At 36.0% G+C, this 12121-nt stretch overlaps 1 pseudogene; it reads left to right on the forward strand.

The window, feature by feature from the left end:
• The first annotated feature begins 1352 nt into the window (after positions 1-1352).
• On the forward strand, positions 1353-11864 carry LOC120149401 (annotated as a pseudogene).
• Positions 11865-12121: the final 257 nt, after the last annotated feature.

Consider the following 12121-nt stretch of genomic DNA (forward strand, 5'->3'; position numbering starts at 1 on the left):
CGACTATCTACCACCAATATTAAGATTAATGTCGTTGCTGGTTAAACAAGAATCAAAGAAAAGAAAAAAAACACAAAGATATTAAAAATTAGATTAAAAAATGGGAGATGAGGCTTTCCTTTAGCATTCTTAACTACTAATATGATTACATTTACGGATGACAAAAGTATAAGCCTATCATTCTAAATATATTGATGTTTGGAGAAACAATTGTTAATTATCTCTTGAATGTATATTACTTCTCGAGGAAATATAATTATAAATAGATTTTGGATTCATTCGTGCAAGGATATTGTTGCTTACATGCATCATGCACATTTAAAACAACACTAATGTTATTCATCATTCTATCATGTTTGATGTTTAAGCCAGGATTTAAGAAAATTGTTATATGTTAAAGTTTTTTCTCTGTAATTACTGCAGCGATTAATTAAACAACTATCTTGTTTAATTTAGGTATTGTAATTACATTTCAAAGAAAATATCATGAGAACTAGATTGATTTATGTTATTCTTAAAAAAGGGTTCACTTTATGATTTATGATTTAGAGGGACATGGACTACTTAGTATTTTCACCTAATAATTTTTATATTTTTCATTTAGAGAACACCAACAATATCAGTGGACGCCAACAATATCAGTGGGCTTTGTTTAATTGGTAAGCAACTTGATATCGTTTAAGTAAGTCTTGAGTTCGAGTCTCTATGTATGTAGAAAATTCTTATTGAGATGTTCACCCACTAAAATTAAATATACGATACGAATCAATTAAGATGACCGGACAAACTCGGGAAACCGGGAAGGAAAAAAACAACAACAATATTCTACGTGACTAATAAAAAAGTTTAAAACTCAACGGTTTAGGACTATATTTGCATCATTGCGATTTTGAGGACGCTAAGGGCCTGAAGCAAAGAGTAATTAGGTTTGGGCTGGTCCAGCAAACTTCATAGGCCGAAGAAGACCCGTCAAATCAAATTATTCGAGTTGATCAAATCGAGTTGATGAGATCTATTTTACAATAAGAAATTGAATTGATTCGATTTAAAGTTAAAAATCAATACATTAATTATTAAAAATTTTGAGTTATTCGAGTTAATATTCAAGTTATATTTTACAATTCGATTTGAACTTAAATTTTTTCTAAATCAAGTGAGTCTTTGAAATTACAATTCAAAGTTAATTTGTGCAAGGTGAAATCAGAAAAATTGATTTTTCAAATTACGTTTGACTTCCGCTCCCCATAGCATGGACTTGAGAACAAAGAAAACTGGGAACTCATAGGAGTAATAAATTTGTCATTTACTTACTTTAACTAAGGCCGAGCAACAAAGAAGAAAGAGCAAAGTTTTGGAAGTAGGAGAAAGCAGCAGCGAGAAGAAAGATGAGCAACATAGGAACTGGTTACGATCTCTCCGTTACAACTTTCTCTCCCGACAGCCGAGTTTTTCAGATCAAGTACGCCGCCAAGGCCATCGATAATAGCGGTTCGTTCTACTTATTTTTCACTAATAACTAAGTATACGTCTTTTATGTCAATTAGATTCTCAATTCTCTTATTTTTCAGAACTGTAATTGGAATAAAATGCAAAGATGGGATCGTTATGGTATACTTCTTTTTCTTTGATTGCTTATTTTGAAATTAAACTTAACTTTCGATAAAAATGAACATTATTTTTTTCAAGGGAGTGGAGAAGCTGATAGCGTCAAAGATAATGTTGTCTGGGTCTAATCGTAGAATCCATTCCGCTCATCGTTTTTCCGGAATGCTATGCTCTAATATCCCCTCTCCCCCCATTTTTTAACTTCAATTCATTGTATATTTGCATCTTTAGCCACATTGATATTTTTCAACGCTAGATTTGAATTCTTAGTCTCTCGCTCTCTCATCCATATTATACGCAATACTATATTTTTTAGGCAGTGGCTGGATTACCTGCTGAAGACAGACAAATTGTGGCCCGAGCTAAGTCTGAAGCTACTAATTATCAAAGGTTTTTCTTTCTTTTCTGTACTATCAACTCCCTAAATCAGCTTTAATCCTATTGTCATATGCTCATCTAATTGAAAGTTTATTTTGTTGACACTGGTGTAGTGTTATTGAGAGTTACTGCATGCTCGTGATAACCAGTTCCATGCATGCTCGTATACACCCATGCATGCTTATGCATGAGGTGATTTGAGATGATTCTAGAAATGATCTAGATGATAGTTGGTTGAAGGTTGTTATTCTTAACAATGTAACAAAATGTTGTTAAGCAGTTTTAGCATTGTAAAGGCTATATAAGTTGAAGTAAAGCCAATGTATCTTCATCTTATTTGATTGAATAAAGAATGTGTATAAGTTCTTGAAGTCTTTTCTGCGTTATTGAACATTGTATCATTCAATTTCGGTCCTGGAGCATTCTGATAGCTGTGATGGTGCTATTTGCTTATTCTTCCTCCTCGCAAGCTTGGACGTTTACCGAAAAACGTGTAAATGTAGTGCTTGACGAGATGAACTTCCTTTTGTGGAAGCAACATGTCCTGCTTACAGTTCGCAGTCACCGTCTTGAACGGTTGCTAAATGACTCCTTACCAATTCCGCCGGAGATAGTTGTCAATGAGCATGGTGAAACAATAGCCAATGAAGCTCATGAAGACTTTATAGCGCAAGACAGTGCGCTTGTGTTCTGGCTTCTATCCACGATTAGTGCTCTAATGTTGCCACAATTCGTTGGTATTGAGTCAACTGCCGCCATTTGGAATACGATTCTGCAGTTCTTTGCAAATCGATCTACAACTACAATCATGAATCTACATTACAAACTACAGTCTATGAAGAAATGTGATGATTCAGTCCGGGTTTATCTCACCCGAGTTAAAGAGATATACGATGCCCTAGCTTCTTAAGGAAGTCTGGTGTCTCAAGTCGAGCATATTGTGAGCATTCTTAAAGGCTTACCACGGGAGTATCAGTCGTTCATGGCAGTGATTACCACAACTCGTGAATCCCTCTCATTAGATAATGTTTACTCTATGTTGGTTGATGCTGAAACACAGATTACTGGGTTTGATTCTCAGCCTGAGAACTTTCCAATGAACGCTTATGTTGTTCAAGGGAGATCTGTAGCTGGCACAACTGAGTCAATTCGAGGGGGTCGGTCTGGAGGACGTGGTCGAGGTCGTGCTCGTCTCCAATGTCAGCTCTGTGGTAAAAATAAACATTCTATTGATCGGTGTTGGTATAGGTTTGATCGAGACTTTCCTGGTGTCAATGCGCCTTCTAGTTCATCACGGTCGAGGGATGAGTCTAGTACTGCTAATTGTGCCATACTTGATTCATCAGGTTGTTCTTGCTGCAGTGCTAAGTTTGGCATGTCTGTTTCTAATCAACCCCAAGCATATGTAGTTTCAGGTGAGCATTGGGTTGTTGATTCGGGAGCGACCCATAATGCAACCCCAGATGCCTCCAAGATGATGAGTTCTTCCGAGTTTACTGGACTAGGTAACCTTCTAGTGGGTAATGGTGTGTCACTAGGGGTAAACTCGATTGGTACATCTATTTTACATGCTTCTTCTCAAGCATTAATATTGAGTGATCTTTTGCATATACCCAAAAAATAAAGCATTTACTTTCGGTGCCCAAGCTAACTAGGGATAACAAGTTCTTCTTAGAGTTTCATGCTGATGAATGTTTTTTTCGAGATGAAATGACTGGTGTAGTGGTGCCTCGAGGGCAGCAACGTGAAGGTCTTTATACATTTTCTATGGAGTCTAAATTTCTTAATGTAATAAAGCTGAAGTTCATAATGTTGTTCATTCCAGTGTGTTTGAGCTTTGGCATAGGAGATTAGGATATCCTGCTTTTCATACCTTGAAGGATGTGTGTAATTCGATCAATGTTAACATTTCAAACAATCTTAATACAAGTTGTGTTGCTTGTTGCATGGGGGAAAGTCACAAGATGCCCTTTGATTCTTCTACTACGGTGTATAATCTTCCATTTCAACTTATCTTTACTGATCTTTGGGGTGCTGCACATATTTCTTCCTGTGGTTATTGATATTGCGTGTAATTTTTAGATGCATGTACACGTTATACCTGGGTATATATATGCTAAAGAATAAGTCTCAGGCTCTTGATGCATTTTGATTATTTCAAACAATGGTTGCCACTCAATTTTCCTTGTCCATTAAATTGGCGTAGAGTGATTGGGGATGTGAGTATAGGCATTGTCTTGTGAACTGACTCGTACAGGCATCTCTCATCGAATTACATGTCCTCGTACTTCTGAACTGAATGGTGTTGTAGAACGTAAACACCGTCATTTGGTCGAGCTAGCTCTTGTGTTACTAGCTCAAGCGGCTCTTCCATTTCATTTTGGTCCTATGTTGGGGCTACAACAACACATTTGATAAATCGTTTACCTACAAGGGTGTTAGGTAATATTTCTCCATTTGAAAAGTTGTTTGGATCCAAGCCAGACTACAAGACACTACGAGTATTTGGTTGTTGTTGTTTCCCCTATTTAAGACCCTTTTAGCAGCATAAGTTAGTGCTTCGTTTTGCACTCTACTTGTTTTAGGGTACAATTCACAGCATTGTGGTTTTCAATGTCTTGGTCAGGATGGTCGAGTGTATATTTCAAGACATGTCAAATTTGATGAGAATGTATTTCCTTTTGCAGAAAAACAACAATCTGCATGTATTTCTAATACTCATGTATGGCGATCAGCACCCTTACAGGTTGTGTCTGAACGTGTGAACACAAGGGTTATGGTTGACTCTTCGATACATCCTAACACGTCTTCCCATGCTCATGAAGATTCTATTAGTCAAGATGGTGCAAGTTCCAGTATTCAAGGTTGTGATGATAACTTAGCAATTCAAGGCATCACAGTTGAACCTATTAATCTTGAGCCTACACAGTTGCCAACTGCAATACCTGAAGACTTGTCTAGTGGTCACATGTAGTTTTCTCTTGAGCATAATGTAACCTCTGCAAATCAGTATCCCATGCTAACTAGAAGCAAGTGTGGGATCTTTAAGCCCAAGGTTTTTGTTAGCTCCTTGGATGATTCTCTTCTTATATCTATTAATGAAACTATGAAGTCCAAAGAATAGAAGGCAATTGTTCATGCTGAACTTACTACTTTTCAGAGTAATGGCATGTGGTCACTTGTGCAGCTACTTGAGGGGCGAACCACTGTTGGCTGCAAGTGGCTTTTTAAGATAAAGCGTAATTCTGACGGGTCTGTGCAAAGGTATAAGGCGCGTCTGGTGGCAAAGGGATACTCTCAGGTACCTGGGCAAGATTTCAAGGAAACATTCAGCCCTATTGATCGGTTCTCCACATTGAATGTTATACTTGCTCTTGCTGCTTCTGGAGGGTGGTCATTGATACAGGTAGATGTCAATAATGCATTTCTTCATGGTGATTTGAATGAGATGTCTTCATGCAACAACCACTTAGTTTTGAGTAATACTCTCATGATGGTGGTAGGCTGGTTTGCAAACTGCAAAAAACTCTCTATGGACTGCGCCAAGCACCACGAAATTGGCATGCTAAATCGAAAGGTAGTCTGCTTCATATTGTTTTAACAGAAGATGAAATGTCAACATATGTTTTGGTCTATGTTGATGACATAATAGTCACATGACAGTCATCGAGTGGAATTGGGAAGATGTTTTTGCTCTTAAAAAATCATTTTACCTTAATAGACCTAGATGAGCTAACACTATTTCTTAGGCATTGAAGTCAAACGATGTGGTCAACTGTTGGTTCTTAGCTTAAAGCAGTATATCTTGGAACTACTTGAGAAGGAAAATATGGTCAAGGCTTCATTTACTTTTACTCCTATGGTAGCTTCCTCCAAGCTGAACAAGGATAAAGGGCACTTGTTTGCTGATGCTCGAGAGTTTCGCAGTTTAGTGGGGGGTTGTTTATGTGTGTCACACAACGCCTAATATTACCTTTAGTGTGAACAAGGTGGCCCATATATATGCTCCTAGAGAGCAACATTTGTTAGATGCTAAACATATTTGTGTTATCTAGCATGAACATTAAACTATGGTCTTGAGTTTGTACCAGGCAAATTGCAAGTCTCAACCTTCTCAGATGCTGATTGGGGTGGCTGTACTGATGATAGGCGGTCAATGTCTGGTCACTGTGTTTTTATTGGAGAAAATCTTGTGTCGTGGAGTGCAAAGAAACAAAAGGTGGTGTCGCGATCAACCTTGGAAGCTGAATATAGAAGTCTTGCAGATGCTGCAGCAGAAGTAGCATGGGTTGATGCTTTGCTTGCTAACTTGAAGGTGCCAAGGTATAAGCAGGCAATGATATGGTGTGATAATACAAGTGCAATTGCGTTAATGCTAATCCAGTGTATCACTCGCAGTCCAAGCATGTGGACTTAGATGTGTATTTTGTTTGAGAAAAAGTTGTTACAAACTAACTTTTTGTGAGTTATGTTCCAGCAGCTATCAAGTTGTAGATGGCTTGACCAAGCCTTTGTCAAAAGCAACCTTTGCTAGCTTTCGTGATAAGCTAATGTTTGTTTGATTGCTGAAGGCAAGAAGAAGCGGGAAGAATATTGTGAGTTACTGCATGCTCGTGATAACCAGTTCTATGTATGCTCGTGTATACACTGTTGGGACCGTCAGCGCACCCCATGGCGCAGCAGCAGAAACAAAACTCGACGGTATCACCAACGATCCAAGTACGAAAACCTGAAATCGGGAGGAAGGGATGCGAATACTTACAGCGGGTTCCTTGAAAAACAACAAGGACAACAGTGAATACTGGTGGTGTAGATCGGTTCGAATCGTAAGCCTCCACGAAATCATGTCTCGGCCTCTACTCAGTTCACCCGATTGAGAGCAATATTTTTCTTCCCCAAAACCATTTTGAGAGAAAAACGGCTGAAGGTTTGGTTTGTGTTCTCTTAAAACGGCTGCTAGACCTAACACACCATTTTATAGCCAAGTTACCCTAATCATATTAGGGTTTTTATTATTTCAAATTAATTAAATCTATATTTAATTAATTGGAATTTAATAATCCTTTTATATCCAAGTTACCCTAATCATATTAGGGATTTTATTATTTCAAATTAATTAAATCTATATTTAATTAATTGAAATTAAATATTCGGGATTATTAAAACATATATTTAATTAACTCTAGATATATTTTAGTAACATACAATAAATTGTACATCTTTGCTCGTTTCAATCCTAGGGTGTAACCCTGTAGGTTCTTGTAACGTTAGCAATAATTATTAGAACAATTCTAATATTACATACAAAGAGTGACATCTAGCAATATATCATTGTCACCTAAGTTACAAGAAAATATGATTCGATATATCATTTTGGTGATTAACTCTTTTATGTATGACATCCTTATGTCCTTTATATCTAGAATAGGCACAAGTCTTGGAATAGTCACACTTGTATAGCACATCTATTGTTTCTTGATATCTAGAGTAGACTTTAATTAACGAATAGGTTTATGATATCTCATATCAACTTATTCGAGCATGGCCATGCATTTCTAGTCTTACTCAATCAAGTGGCCTAAGATATATTTCCTATTATGTAAGAAGGACAAATCCTATCTTAATCATACACACCCACTACATATATTGAGATATATTCAATAACAGTCCTTATAGAGCAACTAGTTACGGAGCTTGTTTAGCTGTATCAAAACATACAACAATATATGTTGGGATAGTATTTATCTCAAGTCTGAGGATCATACATATAGTCATCACCATGAGCAATGTTATGACTGTCACATAATAATCCAAGACATATGCTCATGGTGGGTCAATCCAATACATTATTCTCTAACAATATAATCATGTATCAATTATGACATCTCTATGTCAATGATAACTCGTTGTCATCAATCAATAACATTTTAGTCTTAAGCGTATTATTATTGTCCATGCCCATAATAATACTTGACTAGGGATCTTTTAATAATAACAATTATGTCATTATATGGACTTTATTATCTTCCAGTTTATGTTAAACACATATATATAACTGAAAATAATAGTGGCAATGCCTTTATTCAATAAAATCGGTAAATAAATGTATTATTACAATCATCATATGATTAGTCTTTGGGCATACTCTAACATACACCCATGCATGCTTAATGCATGAGGTGATTTGAGATGATTCTAGAAATGATCTAGAAGCTAGTTGGTTGAAGATTGTTATTCTTAACAATGTAACAATGTAACAAAGTGATGTAAAGCCAATGTATCTTATCTTATTTGATTGAATAAAGAATGTGTATAAGTTCTTGAAGTCTTTTCTGCATTATTCAACAAGTGTGTACGCTGAACCCATTCCTGTAAGAGAACTCTGAGCGCGTTGCAAGTTATGTCTATTTATGCGCTCTTTACTGCTGGCTTAGGACTTTTGGTTGTGGGGTAATTCTCGGAGGTTATGACAGAGATGGACCCCAATTATACATTGTTGAACCGTCTGGCATCTCCCATGTAAGTTCATTTCTTGCAAATTGAGCTTCAACTTTTCCTAGTTTTGTTGCTAGTTCCATTGCTATATTTATCCCTTTTTTTTATAGTAAATAATGTATCGCTTCCCATTTGTCTGTCACTTGTCAAAATTGATCTAGATGTACTTTGGCGCTGCAATCGAGAAGGGAAACAAGCTGCCAAAACGTAAGTTCTCACAATGTGGAGTGGATGTAGCCTGTTGGATTAAGGAAAATGAAGTACAAGTGATGCACCTTCTTGTGTTCCTTACCTACCATTCACCTGTAATTATTCAACTCAAGTCAACGTAGCCATTACTTGAAACTAGCTGGGTCTAGCTACATGATTGATTTTCTACATTCTGTTTGGTGAGGGAATATGTACACCGAAGGATATAAAGGAGTTAAAAACCTTTCTTATAATCACTCCCGCTGTCATCTTTGATTACTTTCCTCTCTTTGCAATAATCTTCTTAACATTCACATAATTTAATGGTTGAATGGACGACAGAGATATTGAAAAGTTGAAGCTGTCCGAAATGACATGCAGAGAAGGGGTTATTGAAGTTGCCAAAATGTTACTCTTTCCTACCTTAGGAAGATTGCTGCTTGCATCATCATTTTAATCATGAATCCTGTTTTGATAATGGATTGTTGTGTGTTCGTGAGTGGACCCTACTCTATGATCCTACATATTACGACAAACAGAAAACTTCTTTCTCGCTTATTCGAAAACTGATAAAAGAAACCTTACTTCTCTGGAAATAGTAAGGGTTTGCTACATTGTTTAGATTTCTTGTTTGTTGTGCGAGTGCCTTCACTATTTGATCTTACATATTACAACAAACTGAAACGCAACTTCTCGAAAACATTTATGGAATAGTTTAAATAACCTCCACTGAACTAGCAATGTATACTGCCATTTTATTGCAGATTGTAGTACTCAAAACAATAAGAAGTGAGCAAGAGCCTCGAATTTTTTAAGATGGAGGTGCACAAGGTGTACCTTTTTATGTTAAATTTCACATTCATCGCGCATTGCTGTGCGTAGTATTTTATTTGCTTTTCCATCGGAACACAAGTACTTATGATAGAACTAGATGTAACCATGTGAGTTGTTCTTAAAACAGCATCTACAAGGTAAATGATGAAGCAAAGGATAAAGCCTTTGAACTTGAGATGGGCTGGGTCTATGATTAGTCGAATAAACAACATCGAACGGTAATTATTTTGAACTTTTATATATGCATTTTATTATAATTATTTAAAAAAAAAACAATTATGACTTTATTTAAAAAATTGATGATTTTAAATTAATTTAAATTAAATTGAACAGGAGTCGTCATCGACCTTTAGGTTAGGTAGACCGAATACCTAAAATCGTTTTTTAAAACAATTTTAAGAAAAATCGTTTTTTATACAAAAATCAGTCCGCGTTATCAAATATTCAATTTAAAGGTCCGGGAGTCGATTACACGTGGGGAAGGATAAGTATCCTCACAACACCAAAAAATTGGTAGTTAGTCGCTTATATATTGTCGTGGTAGTGGAAATAAAAACGAAATAATTAGTAAAATAAATTCAATTTTTCAAGTTCATATTTCGTTCGAATGTCGTATCGGATCACATTACTTTGACTAAGCGATGCTTTCCACGTCCATTCTACGATTGATACTCTTTAAAAATACGCGAATAAAAAATCTTAACAAGCAAAGATATTTTATAGGAATTAAATTATAGAATACGTAAAATACGTACACATGTACACATTTGAAAAACTATATATAAATATGGAAACAACATATATAATAATAATACACGCATACATATGAAAGACAAATAAAACATAAATTTACAGCTAATGTTTGATATAATAAGTAATAATACCATAATGATAATAACGATCAGTGAAAAATAAATTTTATATTATATATCTACCTACCAACTAGAATCAAAACATAGAAATTAAAGGAGCATGAATAAATTAAAACAATAATAAATTGGAAGGTGAAAATTTAACCACGACGCAAATCAACAAATAAAAACAAATCTCATACATTACATACATTGAAATTTTAATGGAATAAATAATTGAATACATGACAAAATTAAAGATATTAACATAATGTAAAGAGATATAACAAGTCCAAAAATGCGTAAATGGGCTACTATGAAAAGATCCAAAATAATGTGTCATAACATGAAATACAGTTGACATGCAGATAATTGAAAACATGACATAAGCATAAATTGATTAACTAGACAAACAAGGACTAAAACAAAATAAGTCACAAATAACAGGTCCATTGCATAGTGTAGTCGTGCCGGTTGGAACAATGTCTGTCGCATTGGAAGTATCGGCGATGAGTCCCATAGAGTCCAAACACCTAACATCCAATGGGTCATTTGTAAAAGCATATGCTTATTGGTTAGTATCAAATGTCAATGGAAATAAATGAGATGCTAAGTGAGTAATATAAGGGACAAGAATGAGCAGGCGATCGGACTGCACAATGCACTCGAAGGCGCGGGCGAACTAAAAGCCTAAGTTTACATTCACAACGGTTTGCATACTCCACAAGAAAAATAGTTTGACTTTACTTAAGCTGAACGTAGTGTCATTACGCCTGGAGTAGTTGTATGCTAGGAATCGGTTACGTAGAGGAGAGTTGGATCATGAATGTGCCTCCCTTTGGTGGTGCGAGTATCGATAGTGGCACCCGCCAAGCCAATGAGTACCTCATAAGCTATGTTTGTATCGAAATCCCGTGGGATCTCACCAAAAGGAGTTATAAAATCATGATCCGTGACATCTATCACGAACCACATAGAAAAGTTGAAATCTATCAAATACATAGTAAAATATTCATTAAACAATCTAAAAGAAATTACACCTTGCATGTCATTTGAAACAATACGATTGGGTAAAAATGTAAATGTAGAGTAAAATTCAAAGACTAATTCATAATAAGTATTGCATCTAATTTCATAATATAATCTCCAGCCAATCATATCAAAATATGTTATAATCGATTCACGCAAATGTAAAGTATCAACCGTTCGATCCAAACCTGAAATTTACGGTGTAGAATGCTATTAAACCGCCAAATTTCCTCATTATCAAAGTCGAGATAACCTTGTAGAACTTTGTCGATAGGAACAGAATAATTTCGGCCACGACGATGGCGCTCGGATGAATGAACATGCTCGGGTTCATGAGCATCATGTAAGGGTATTCTTCCAAATTTGCGACAAAAGATGGTGAGCGAGGGTGTTGGCCACGGGTTTGACGAGAGGAGGAGGCGTGGCCAACAGCCGGTTGTGGTGGTGCATCATTCGGAAATCCGCCCACGAAGTCATTTGTAAAACCATAAACAGTATGTCATATTAGTAATGGTTCAATATCGGCTGGCTTAAAATTTACCTCGGGTTGTTTTAGGTGAGGTCGAGTGGGCTGAAAACTAAGGGTGTAAATGAAACTAGCTTGAATGAACAAGGTTATGTTTGTGTTCGTTTATTTATTTTTGAAGGTGTTCGTGTTTGGTTCGTGTTCGTTTAAATTTTCAATATTGTGTTCATGTTCGTTTATTTATTTTTGAAAGTGTTTGTGGTCATTTATTTAT

This window comes from Hibiscus syriacus, unplaced genomic scaffold (assembly GCF_006381635.1).
Source record: "Hibiscus syriacus cultivar Baekdansim isolate YM2019G1 unplaced genomic scaffold, ASM638163v2 tig00002793_pilon, whole genome shotgun sequence".
NCBI lineage: Eukaryota > Viridiplantae > Streptophyta > Magnoliopsida > Malvales > Malvaceae > Hibiscus > Hibiscus syriacus.